This window comes from Myotis davidii, unplaced genomic scaffold, assembly GCF_000327345.1.
Source record: "Myotis davidii unplaced genomic scaffold, ASM32734v1 scaffold299, whole genome shotgun sequence".
NCBI lineage: Eukaryota > Metazoa > Chordata > Mammalia > Chiroptera > Vespertilionidae > Myotis > Myotis davidii.
In genome coordinates, this window is record NW_006293088.1 from 5453015 (window position 1) to 5466869 (window position 13855).

A 13855-nucleotide genomic window follows, 5' to 3' on the forward strand; every position below is an offset into this window, starting at 1 on the left:
CCTTCCTTTCCTCTAACCATGATTTTATCCCCCAGAGAATCCAAGAATCATGGAGATGACCTGGAAGTTGGGTAACAAGAGTAGCTGCTGTTCATTCCTGTGGTATTGAGCAAGCCACTTAAACCTCTCCGAACCTCGGGATTCTCCTCTAAACCATGGAGGTCAGAGGGTTATCGAGAGGATTAGATGTGGCGGTGCGTGGGAAACCGTGAGCACAGTGCCAGGCACAGCGTATTGCGTGAACTCTGTAGGGATGAAGATTCCTCTGAGGTTTGTACAAAGATGGAGGTCTTAGCATCTCCCAATAGCCTCAGCCGCGCCCAGGCTCCTCCCGGCGCAGCCTGTGGAACTATTAGAAATGACGAGACTCTCATGCAGATTGATATGTGTGGTGAGTGGTAATTTCCATAACAAACACAGGCGCACGCAGGCGGGTCACAGATTCCTCCAAGGCCCGAGGCGCTGCAAAGGGAACACCAGCGCTAAATCAAGACCAGAGTGTCTTCCTCTCCTTCCCCATGCTAATGGGCTGAACAGATTCCAGGTACGAGCCCAGTGCAAGGGCCTGGCCGCGAGGGAATTTGCCAGTGGTCTTGAAACTGAAATAGCAATGCATACCGAGAGGCTGCGTGGCACACAGTCATCTTCGCAGTCCCAGCGCACCTCCTGCTGATGACCAGAGAGGTCGCAGGGCCCAGCTGGAGCTTGAAGGTCTGGGAGGCGGGGAAAGGGATGTCTGGAGAGTGAGGAGAGCAAGGTTTTGCAGAATATGTTGCTGTCAGCCCCTTCTGTAAGAGTTAGGATTTACCTGGGCGAGTTGTAATGGAATCTAAGCCTCCTGTAGCTCAGTTTGTACATTTGTGAATAGTCCTTGTGTCCTTGAGGTCTCAGTTTTCCCATCCTGAAAAATGGGCACAATGATGGTTTTTCAAGGTCCAGAGGAGATACAAAAGGAGTGTGGGAAATGTGGTCTTGGGGCTGTTAACAGACTACTTGACCTGGAGGGTGATGCAGTTTAAACAAATCTCCTCATTTACAGTTGAGAAGACTGAGGCCCCAGGAGAGGAAGGGATTTGCTTAACATCCTTGAGTGAGTTAGCGAATGAAATGAGACCAAGTGCCAGGGACCCTGATGCTAAGCCAAGCGATTCTTGATCCCCCCCCCCCCGCCCCATTGTTCATTTGCTCCCTTCCCGGCAGTCATATTGGTAGGAATTCTCAAGGCTCCTATGGCTGGTGAGCCAAGTTGGGTAGAGCGTGGGCTTGCACACTGTGTATTTTGTGGTCTCCCTGGGTCCTCTGGCTGGATGGGAAGTGATATCCCTGCAGTATTCATGCTTTAAATGTCATATGTATTGATGCTTTTGTTCATTGCATAATGGATAGTGCAGAGTCTCCCCCATCAGCATCCCATCCGCATGAGCCCATACCTCCCCCGGCTGTGACGGGGTTTGCTTCTCAGATGAGGAGCCTTGAGGAGTGGATTAAATGCTCTGCATGCCCTCACCCCCAAGTGGTAGCCCTTAATAGAAAGAGTTTGAGAAGAAAGGGCACAAAAAGCCTGTAGATTATATTTCTAGATGAGCCAGGTGGCTCTGAAGTGATGCCACCATGCATTCATTTTTTCAACAGTAAATAAGCCACAACACGTCACCCTGTGCATGTTCTCTCATACTATCTCACAAATGTGTGGCACTGGTTACAAGAGGGACTAGAGGAAAGGAGCATGACTCAGAGAAATGCATCCTTAATTTTGGAGATACAATTGCGTGTGGTGGGAGGTGAGGAGGGGTTATCATCCCTATCGTCTCTCAGTGGACAACTGCAACAGCTAGCTTGGTCTCCTAGCTTCCCTTCCACTCCCCCAGTCCATTCTCCACACAGCAGCTTAAAAAGCAGGCTGTTTTGCACATAAATCAGGTCACATTTCTCCCATGCTTAAGATCCAAACTCCTTATTTGGCCTGCAGGGCCCACGTGACCAGGCCTCTACCAACTTCTCCAACTTTATTTCCTCCATGTCTTCCTCTCAGGCACTGGCCTCCTTTCTGTCCTCTGAGCAGGCCATACCTGTTTCCACCTCAGCACCTTTGTAGTTGCTGCACCCTTTTCCTGGGAAGAATTTCGGCCAGTTCTGCACAAGCCTGGCTCCTTCTCCTTCAAGTTCTCAACTCAAATATCATCACTTCAGAGCTGCCTTCCCTGATGCTCCTAGCTAGAGAAGTTCTCACCCAGACACTGCCTGGCCCATCCCTCTGCCTACATTCTTCATAGAACTTACAACGAACTGAAATTGTTCCAATTATTGATATGTTTGTGCATTTGTTTCCCTCCCACTAGAATGTCAACCACACGAGAGCACGGTATTTACTTGGCTCGCCCCTCTATTTCCAGTGCTTAGCACAAGGCCTGGCCCACAATAGGATTCCAATGACTAGTAGCTGAGTGGATGAATTAATTGATGGTGCACATCTTTTAAGGGAAAGCTTTCTAAGTAACCCCCCTTTTTCCTCTCCCAGAGAGGAAGGTATTCTTGCATCTAAGTTTCAGAGGGAAAATAAGTTGGGTGCCAGGGGTTCTGCTTTCCCACTCATGTAGTACGCTGGCAATTCTAAATATGAGAAACTCCATTTACCTGGGCATTCCCTGATGCACAAGTCCCTGGGGCAACACCTGGGTTAGAGGAAGGAGGTAGAGGTGGGAAGGAGGTAACTGTTGTGTGGTTTCCAAACTAGTCTTCTCCTCACACGTACATTTTTAATGCTGTCAGAATTTAATGTGTCATACAAAGCTGGGAGCAGTAACGTTGTGCCCAAATAGCAAACCATGGGAAGTTTATTTCCCGCACATACGTTTTGCCAACCCAGTCTATTGCCACACTCATGTAAAGAACGGGTCGCTGTCCCGGGTGCTGAATAACAGAACGGGCCGTGTGCAGGGCGCCTCTGTCCGAGGTGCTGAAACCGCCCCGGCAGCTGCCTGGGGTGTGTGGTCACTGCGCCCTGCCATAGCGGGGTCACTCTGAAATGACAGCTGCTGGAAATTGCAAGGCTGAACTATAATGCAATTATCATTTGGTATCTCTTGAAGCTATTTAGGAGCTGCTGCCACAGCCACCCTATTCTGCTCTAGGGGGAGGCGGGGCTACGGGATGATGAGCCCTTTTGGCAGCTCTGAGGAGCGTGTCCAGCCTCAGGCGCTGTGAACCGCATCGATGGTGCCGCGGGAAAGGACAGAGGAGCCACAGATCATGAGTCACAGTCGGCACTCGCCATGACACCTGTCAGTCCAGCCGTAGCCTAGTGGTTTGTAGGGGTGCCCCTGTCTAAAGATCCTACGCACCTCAGTTTCCTCATTTGCACGGTGGACAGGCATGTCCCCATGCAAAGTAAAGCAAAGCTCATGGCCCTCGAGAAGTGAGTGACAGATGAGGATTGACATTTCGGAGTGATGGAGTGACCATTTGAAAGTATGTGTTAACATTTCTGAGGCATAACTTACATAAAGTATACAAATCTTAACTATATAGCTTAAGTGTGTGTGTGTGTGTGTGTGTGTAACCACCATCCAGATAAAAATACATAACGTTTTCAGCACCACCTCTTTGCGCCACCTCCCGCCCAGGGTGACCACTTTTCTGACATCTGTCACCATAGATTAGTTCTTCTTGTTCTTCAACCTCATGTAAATGAGATAATCGAGTATGAACTCCGCCGTGTCTGACTTCTTGCATTCAACATTATCTCTTGAGATTCATCCATGTTGCTGCATATCATTAGTTTATTCTTTTTATTTGCTTTATGATACTCTTTTGTGTGAAACACCGCCGTTTATTGATCCATTCTGCTGTTGATAGGCATTTGGGTTGTTTTCAGTTTGAGGCTAATTTGAATAAAGCTGTGAGCCTTCTTGTGCAGGCCTTTTTTTATGGGCAAAGCACTTCTTTATGCTGAGTCTACACCCAGGAGTGGAATTGCTGGTCACAATGTACATATGTTGCCAAAGTGGCTGTTTTAAGTTACAGTCATTTTTTTTAAATATATTTTATCGATTCTTTACAGAGAGGAAGAGAGAGAGACAGAGAATTAGAAACATCAATGAGAGAGAAACATCAATCAGCTGCCTCCCGCACATCCCCCACTGGGGAAGTGCCCACAACCCAGGCACATGCCCTCGACCGGAATCGAACCCGGGACCCTTCAGTCCGCAGGCCGACGCTCCATCCACTGAGCCAAACCGGCTTCGGCTACAGTCATTTTTTTTTTGAAAAAACAAATTAAATTCTTCCTGGTTTGCCTTTTATGCATTCTCTTGCTCAACAGAGAAGATGTTCTGGGGAAGGCTTTGTTTAATAATGTGGATTTAGGGTTTTCTGGAACACTTTATTGATCAATATTGATTAGATGACTATTCCCTACTAATCTCTTCCTAGAAACCAGAGACATTCTTCCCCCGGACCTTCCCTCTCTTTGGCTATCACCACGACTGACTCCTGTAATGGAATCTGAATGCAATAATGATTCAGAGTTTAGAATGGGTAACCTCCCCCTCTTTCTCCACACCCTAGGCTGCAACATGTCTGAGAGAAGAATCCAGCCAGGAAGAGCTAGGAGCATGGTGTTTACGCTGGGGCCATGGAGGAGTCCTGGAAGCTCCTTGTACACGGAGTATTTTTCAGATTGTCCTAAACTCATACATTTATTAGGAGATCCAGTGCCCACAGTCTGGCTGTTCTCGCTGACGTTGGCATCATGAGATTTCTCATTACACATTTACTCCTCTGTGAAACCGCTCTCTCTTCCTTTCCCCCTCCCTCCCCACTCTTCTTTTTCAACACAAGGTGTCTGTCACTCTCTTCACTCCTTTCCTCTGGACCCCTCTTTCTCCCTCTCTCTTTCTCCTCCCACGTTTACTCATCTGGCATACTTTTTGGAGAAAAGAACCCTGGATTCTGAACAGCCAAAATGGGTGGTATAGAATAAGATGAGGCTCTAATATTCTCTTAAGATGAAGCTAAAAGTTCTTATAGCCTCTTTAGAGATAGTAATAGAGAGGGCAATGTCTTGTAACTCATGAATGAAAGCAATCAGACCTATGCCAACAAGAACCAAAGACCGGCTGGCCTCTGTGGCTCAGTGGTTGAGTGTCGACCTATGAACTAGAAGGTCACAGTTCTATTCCTGGTTAGGGCATGTGCCTGGGTTGTGGGCTCGATTCCCCAGTAGGGGGGCATGCAGGAGGTAGCCGATCAATGATTCTCTCTTATCATTAATGTTTCTATCTTTCTCTCCCTCCCCCCTACTCTCTGAAATCAATAAAAATATTTTTTAAAGAAAGAACTAAATACCTTCCACCTGCCCTTCTTGAGATGGAGTTGGGGGGTTCTGGGCTGAGCTGAGGGTTAAAGGACTCAAAACGAAAGAACCAAATACCTGCCCTTCTTGAGGTGGAGTTGGGGAGCTCTGGGCTGAGCTGAGGGTTAAAGGACTCAAAACTTAGGGTGAGGAGAAAGGGAAAGTAGAACACATATCTGATGTATCTTGGCTTAGATTCCCTTGGCCTGGAGAGTTGGGGAGCAGGTAGGCATGGTGAGATAAGAGAGGGTAAGGGGTGCACCCTGGGGCTCTGGGAATCTTGGAGAGTCACATCACTTTCCCTCTCTGCGTAGATCAATAGGGCCCTTGGATATGACCTCAAGTTCAATTATAGCTTCAATTATGGAATAAAGAGACTGTTACTGCACACCTATCTCCCATTAAACACGCTGTGCTGGGGGCTGGCGGAGACTGGACCTGGGGGAAATCATTAGGACACTAATTTGAAATCAATTTAAAGTGCATTTGCTTAATGATTATGAGCATTGTGAATTATCTATAAATTGCTAATTTAGTTGAATGTCACACCCGATTTTCGTTTTATAAATTGCATTTTGGGGTTGGCAAATGTCTCCCCTCCACCCTCGCTTTCCCTCTTTCTCTAAAACAAAGCTTGAAAATCCCGTCTTCTGGGATTCAACCCATAGCAGGAGGTCATGAGCACGCCCACGCTTGTCCCCGGAACCCTGACACTGCTTTGTGAGAACGCCTGGTGAGTGGCACATGGCCCTGTGACCTCTGTCCCCAGCCTGACAGCTTGAAACCCTCCGTTTCTCAAATGTCTTCGGTGTTCAGAACAATTGGAGCAGGAAACAGATGCTGCCTAGCGCTTACACCTCTGTGCATCAGTGGCAATTTGGGGAAGAGGATGGTGCAGAGTCGTGCACCTGGGAGAGCTGACCCACCTCTGAGCTCCCTCCGCCAAAGAGGTGGCCAGGCCCTCTTTGCTGCAGTCACTGCCTCTGCCTGGACCGGGAGACAGGAACCTGTGCTCAGGAAGCAGCTGCCGGGAAGAAGGACCCTGGACGCTGAGTGGCCTTCATGTTCTCCCCAGCGGCTGTCGGAGCAATGAGGCTGTTGGCTTATGTGGCAGCTTCTTCATCGTGAACCGGGCACCTCCCTGACATGGCACTGGGTGAGCCCTTGCAGGCAGCCGGGGACTCCGCACCAAACCAGCTGGACTTCATGAGACTCCTCCTGAACTTCTATTCCATGCCAGGCCCTGGGGCTCAGTGAACAAGGACCGTGCCCTCAGAAATGCCCACTTGCTGGACCATCCCTTGCATTTATGGAGCCCTCACTTGTGTCCCGCTCTGTGTTGAGTGCTTTATCTACACTGCCTTGTTGATTCTTCACCAGAAGACTGAGTTGGACATGATCACCAGCCCCATTCCACAGATGGAGTAACTAAGTGTGGTTGGTTGTTTGCAAAAAATGGCAAACAATTGTTCTCCCTGTATCCCCACCATTGTGCAATATGACTTGGCAGCCCCTGCCTTCCAGGGGTGTGTGTATATATACTAGAGACCCGATGCGCGAAATCTGTGCAAGGGGCTCGGCCCTCACAGCCGCGGCTGCCTCGATCCCCCCAGCCCTGGCTTCGTCCAGAAGGTCGTCTGGATGGTCGTTCTGCTGTTTGGTCTAATTAGCATATCAGCTCTTTATTATATAGGATAGCCTGTTTCCCACCATTTGGGTCTGGGCTGACCCAGACTGACTTTGACAGTAAAGTGCAGGTGAGGTGCTGGTTTGGATGGAGGCCCTAGGAGGCGACGTCATTTCCTAGGCTGGCAGAACAAAACACCACAACTGGTGGCTTAGATAACAGACATCTATCATCTCGCAGTTCTGAGGGCCAGACACCCAAGTTCCAGGCGCCAGCTGGCCCATGCCCTCTCTGAAACCCATAGGGGAGGGTCTTTCCCGCTGCTCCATGCTTGGCGCCTTGAGGACAGCCTGTGACCTGCCGTGGCTTGAGAATGCCTTGCTCCAACCCTCTGTCTTCACTATGTGTCTTCACATCGTCTGCCCTCTGTGCGTGTCCATGTCCAAACATCCCCTTTCTATAAGGACACCAGTCATGTTAATTTTCTAGGGCTGCCATACAAGGAACCACAGAGTGGCCTAAGCAACACAAATTCATTTTCTCAGTTCGGGAGGCTGAAGTCCAAGGTGGAGGTGCCGGCAGGTTGGTCTCTTCTGAGGCCTCGCTCCCGGGCTTGTAGATGGCCTCCCTCTTGCTGCCTCATCACGTGGTTGTCCCTCTGTGTGAGCACATCCCTGGTGCCTCTCTGTGTGTCCTCTTCTCATAAGGAAGCCACTCAGATTAGATTAGGACCCACCCTAACAGCTTCATTTTAACCTAATCACCACTTTAAAGGTCCTATTTCCAAAAAGGCCACATTCTGAGGTACTGAGTTAGGGCTTCAACATATGACTTTGGGGGAGACATGTTTAATCTATAAAAGGAGGCCTCATGCACTACCTTCAGAAGCCCTGATTCTGCCTCATGAACAAGCCTGGCCAGTGACATGTGGCCCTGTTCCCCTTCTCCCCACAGCCTGACAGCCGGCCAAGCCCCCAGAGCAGAACCACTCGGCTAACCTGCAGCTGAGTGCAGACACAGAGGGAGCCCTCTGGGATCAGAAGACCCATCCAGATGAGCCCAGCTTAGTGTAATTAACTCACAGAATCATGAGCTAAATAAATGGTTGTTTTGAGATGGCTTGAGAGGCAACAATAAATGATTGATATAGTGAGGCCCAGTGTGGCTTGCACAAGGTCTCGGAGGTAATGGTGGAACCCAGGCAGCCTGCTGGTCTGTTTTCCACACTGTGGGGAAAGAGGTGTCACAACAGATCAGACTTGTCAAAGTCTCCGAGTGGGACTCTGGAATTCGGTGATCCAGGCATGGCTAGGAAGAGTCTTGCCTCAGCTTCACCATTGGCTGAGAGACCCTGGGAGAAGTCACTTCACCTAACTGAGCCTCAGTTTTCTCCCCTGTAAAATGGGCTGGCAATAAGCCTGACTTACAAAGTTGTGAGGAATTGGTGAGATTCTGAATGTGACAGCCCCTGGTGAATTGCATAGTGCTGTATGCATCCCAGGGAATGTTTGTTTTTATGGTATTAACTAGTGGCCCGGTGCACCAATTTGTCCACATTGAAAGTAAATTAATTAGAAGAAATATTTTAATATCGTTATTCACCCTTTCTCTATAACAGAAGTGTCAACCCAATTCACGATCCACAATGACAGATGGAAACACACCGTGCGATGGGCTTTATATGTATCGCAGATGCATGAGTCAAGTTAGCCTTTTATAGATATAGAATAAACTTGCTTAATTAGACCTGCTTTCTGATTTAGCTAAACTTGTTCCAGCTCATCGCAGCTCCCCAATTTCTCTTTCAGGTAATTGTCAGCAACACAGCAGTAAATATCAACATGAAGCAGATTATTACTGCAGATCATGCAGGGAGAACAAAGGGTGAAATATTTAACTGCAGCAGTGTTTGACTATATTCTGCACAGTGAGAAAACCTGAAGTCATTTTCAAGGTCCACCATTTCTTACTTCTTTTCAGTCGGGTCATGTTTCTAAGCTTTCTAAATCTCCGTTTTCCAGCGAATGAAAAGAAAATAGGATTCCACCGAGTCTCCTATCTACCTACTTCAGGACTTCTGTGAGGATCAAATGAGATGAGGCCTGGGAAAATGATTCACAGACATTTGATTACAGTGTGAAATATTTCTACCTGGCTTTAAAGCAAGTCATGTTCCTGGGCTGACAAAACTGCAAGGAGGCTGGTCGCTAGGGAGAGGAAGCTGGGCGTTGCTACGTGACGTCATTACCCTGATGGTCAGACACTTAGCATATTACCCTTTCATATAGATAGATGTCTTTGATGTGCTCTGTCCCCTTCAGTACGACTTGCACCACGGAGTGCCCGGGTCATTGCTCTGGGGAGAGCAGTAAAGCAGCAGAACCTGACCTTGGAGCCAGCCAGGCTGGGTTAGAATCCCACCACCAGCCACCGGGGAGAGTCAGCCTGACGGCCAACTGGACACACCTCCCTCCCAGGGCGGGTGTGCGGATGAAGTCATTTCATGGGTGGAGAGAGGCCTGTGGACGGGACTCCGTTACATCTCAGCTTCCTTCCCCCCCACCCCCCACCTGCCCTGCAGAATTCTGCTTGTTCCCACCTGGGCCAGGCAGACCTGCCCTGAGGTGCTCCAGCAGGCAGAGCGAGTGACAGGACAGCCTGGTCAGAAACCCTTCTCCCCACCCAGTCAGATAAACACAGGCAGCATCGCCCAGGGGTGGGCTTGTGCAGAACAAAGGCTCCCTTGATCTTCTGCTGATAACCCCCCCTCCCCCCAGTCCCTGGGGATGCAGAGTTTCTGGAGAGCGAAAGGTACTTGCTAGGCGCCCCCTCCTCCCCCGTGAAGCAAGGCAAGGGCACCGCTGTGCCCCACCCAGCTCTGATGGGATACTTTTCATTTTACAAGGAGGCGGATGGGGGCTTGAAGGGACAGGAAATGCATCCAGTCAGTAGCTATTTACAGCGAACAGACCATATGCTGGGAACTGGGATTCCCAGTCTTTGTCTTCACGGGGCACATCCTAGCGGGGAGACCCAGACGAGTAGGAGGTCATTACTAATACGCGCCCAGGAAGTACCGAGCGCTGTGGAACCCCATCCCAGGACAACTGATGGGACTCGGGCACCATGAAGCCTCCTGGAGGAAGCTGAGTGCTGACGGAGAAGGAGGAGCCATGAAGGCGCAGCAGGGAGTGTGGTGAGGTCCAGGCAGGGGCAGCTCCGGGGAGGTCTGGAGCTGAGCCGCAGCCCTGCCCGGAGCAGGAACAGAGAGAAGTTTGGTTTGGCTGAGGCCCGAGGTGCAAAGTGAAGGAGCCTGAGATAAAAGCAGGGAAAGTATCAGTGAGATTCCCAAAGGGCTTGGAAGGCGGTGGGAAGGCCCCTCGCCTTTATTCTGGGAGTAACAAAGGCGGCTTCCACCAGCGATCGCTGCAGTAACGCCACATAACAAATCCCCCAAACTCAGCGCTGAAAACAACAATCGCTATATTGCTGTCAGCTGGAGTCAGGTGACCTGTGCTTTGCAGGACCTGCTGGGCTTGGGTCAAGGCTAGTGTCTCTGGGCCTCCTGGAACCAGCGGGCTCCCGGGGCACGTTCTTCCCACGGAGAAGCAGAGGCCAGAGGGCAAGTCCCTCCCAGGGCTCTGCTGGCTTCACTCTTGCCGACATCCTAATGGGTAAAGCAAATGTATTCCACCCCCATCGGGGAGAAACTAGTCAAGCGCTTTGCAGCTCCAAGCACACAAACACGACCCAGAGCGGGGAGAAGTCCGTTTCAGAACAAGGATGATGGCAGGGATGATGACTTAGCAGGGATCTCCGTGGCCGAGCCCTTGACAGGTATCACCTCATTTAAAATACAGCCATGCATGATGAACCCATTACCCTATTGAATGGGCCAGCGAACAGGTTAAGATGGAGCCAACGACTTGCCCGAAGTCGCGGTTAGTGGGAGCAGAACGTTAATGCAAACCCCGATTTCTCTGACGCTGCATCAGCACAGCCACATGCCCCACTGCAGGCTCTTTCTATTGCCCTGGGCTGCCTCTCCCAAGCGTCCCCTCTGCCGCTCAGCCCCAAGGAGGGAGGGAGCGAGCAGCCCGGGGCCACACCACGCCCCTGATCCCTCCAAGGGCTCTGACTGGCACGCTGGCCACAGAGTGGGCGAGGCTCCCGGCTCTGCTCAGAGAAGGCACAGGCGGGCCTGCAGGGAGGCTGCACAGGCCCCACCAGCTCCTGGCAGTGCCGGTCAGAGGACTTCAGCTGCTGTTTGCTGATGGCTTGTTGGGGTAGAGGTGCCCCCCTCCCTCCTTCCTCAGGGCTCTCCTGCCTCCATGGTCCTCCCACAGCCCGCGAGCTTTCTCAGGAGCCACTGAATGCCACCTCTCTCTCTGGCTTCAAAACCTCCTCCAGTCAGAAACTCAGGTGTGCAAAGATTTGTACAAAACCAAAGCCTTCCTCCCACAGCTGCCTCCCATCCAGCACCCCGCCCCGCCCCGCCCCGCCCCTACAGGGACCCACTGTTTTAATTTTCTTCATGTTCCCTTCAGTTTCTTCATGCATACACAAGCAAAAAGGAGCACAGATTCTCCCACCTGCCCCGTTTTGGTCTTTAAATATACTAGAGGCTCGATGCACAAAATTCATGCAAAGGCTTGGCCCTCGCAGCCCCGGCTTCATCCAGAAGGTCGTCCGGATGGTTGTTCTGCTGCTCAGCCATTTGGTCAATTTGCATATTACGCTTTTATTATTATAGATGTCCAAGGCAACTGCAAATGATTTGCAATATTTATAGACTCTTGTCTATCATAAATGGAGAGGGGGAGAGAGAGAGAAACATCAATGATGAGAGAGAATCATTGGTTAGCTGCCTCCTGCAGGACCTCGCTGGGGATCGAGCCTGCAACCCCAGCATGTGCCCTGACCAGGAATTGAACCATGACCTCCTGGTTCATAGGTCAAAACTCAGCCACTGAGCCACACCAGCCGGGCCCACCTGCCCATTTTTTAAACACAAAGACAGCATCGTGTACACACTGTTTTTGCAACATTAAAACAGCTGGGCGATTGTCAGCATATCGGCCCTTAGAAAGCTGCCTGCTCCGCCCTCACCGCTCAGGGCATCCTGAACGGCCTCTGGGATTCATCTCATCAGCCCCTGTGAGGAGGGAGGGTTCAGGGCTCCAGACAAAGCCCCAGGGAGTCAGTCACTTCCCCCGTGGCCACGGTTAAGTTTACCAGGAGATAAACTCAGCAGCAGCGTTGCTGAGTCCAAAGGATCAAGTAGTGATTTGATGGTGACCGCCAAATTCCCCTCCTTGGCTGGTGAGCCAGTTTGCACTCCCACCCGTTTCCCCACAGCCTTGCCAACAGTGTGGTATCACACATTTATACTTTTTACAAACTGGATCGGCATAAAATGGTCTCCTTCCCAAAAACACAGGAGTGACAGTCGGTAGGTGGGACGTGCTTTATTATGAACAAAGCAGCCAACAATCGGCCGGTCCGTGGCACCTTCGATACCCGCTCAAACAAATGAGGCTCATGCGACCTTAACATAAGCAGGTTACACAAGGGCGCGCTTGCGCAGTACGTACAGTGCTACTACTGAGGCATTGCCCTCGGCATGCATAGGGCAAAGGGGGTGTTAACACAGTAACACCGCCGTGTCAGTGCATGTGTGTGGCGAGTGGGCCTTGAGCCTCCGGCGCACCCTGGTCAGGGCCCCCACACTCAGGGAAAGGACATGGTCAGTCAGCAAGGTGGATGTGGACACAACCCACTATAGCTTGGGCTGGTGCTCCAGCAAAGAGCCACATGAGAGAAAAGGGAGCCTCCATGGGGGAGGCGGCATCTGAACTGAGCCTGAGAGAGAGAGTTCGACAGGTGTTGAGGGGGGAGAGGGGTGGGGGACATGTTTGCCTAGTCCAGAAGGGACATTGGGAATGTCTGGAGAGGGTGAAGAGCCCAGCGAGGCCAGAGGACCTAGGAGGAGATGAGTCTGGAGGGGGTTTGGGCCAGGTCATAGGGGGCCTAGAATGTCATGGGGGTTTAACCTGTAAATGACAGGATGCCACGAAGCCTTTTGAGAGGGTGTGTGAGGTGGGTGGGTGTTTAGTTGGGACTCTTGATTTAAGGGGAAAGGGAGCCCTACCTGGTTTGGCTCAGTGGATACAACGCTGGCCTACGGACTGAAGGGTCCCAGGTTCTATTCCAGTCAAGGGCACGTGCCCAAGTTGTGGGCTCGATCCCCAGTAGCGGGTGTGCAGGAGGCAGCCAATCAATGATTCTCTCTGATTGATGTTTCTATCTCTCTCTCCCTCTCCCTTCCTCTCTGAAATCAATAAAAATATATTTTAAAAAAAGTGAAAGAGAACCTTCCTCAAAGTGGCTTGAGGAAGAAAGGCACTGATCAGCTTGTTTATGAAAAAACCTAGGGGTACGTCAGCTTCAGGCATGGCTAGATCCAGGGGCTTAAGAGATGCCATCGGAAATTTGTCTTTCATCCTGGGCTCTGCTTCCCTCTGTGGGCCTCATTCCGAGGCAGGCTCCAAGCTTTCCTTCCACCTCCTGGAAATATTGGTCCAAGGAGAGTGCACCTTTCCCCATAACCTCAGCACGTCCCCAGGAAGACACTTATTGGACGACTCGGGTCAGGTGCCCATCCTTAACCCATTACAATGGCCAGGAAGACGGAGGCGCTGATTGGTCAGGACTAGGTCCTCAGCTTCAATGGCACCACCAAACCTGGGCTGGGGTAGGACCCTTAAAATCAAGGTGCAAAGACCAGAAGAGGGAAGAACAGGCTTCTCTGGGGAACGGATTAAAGGTGGGGAGACTGAGAAGGACGCAGTTCAGGAAAAGGAGGAGGGAACTAG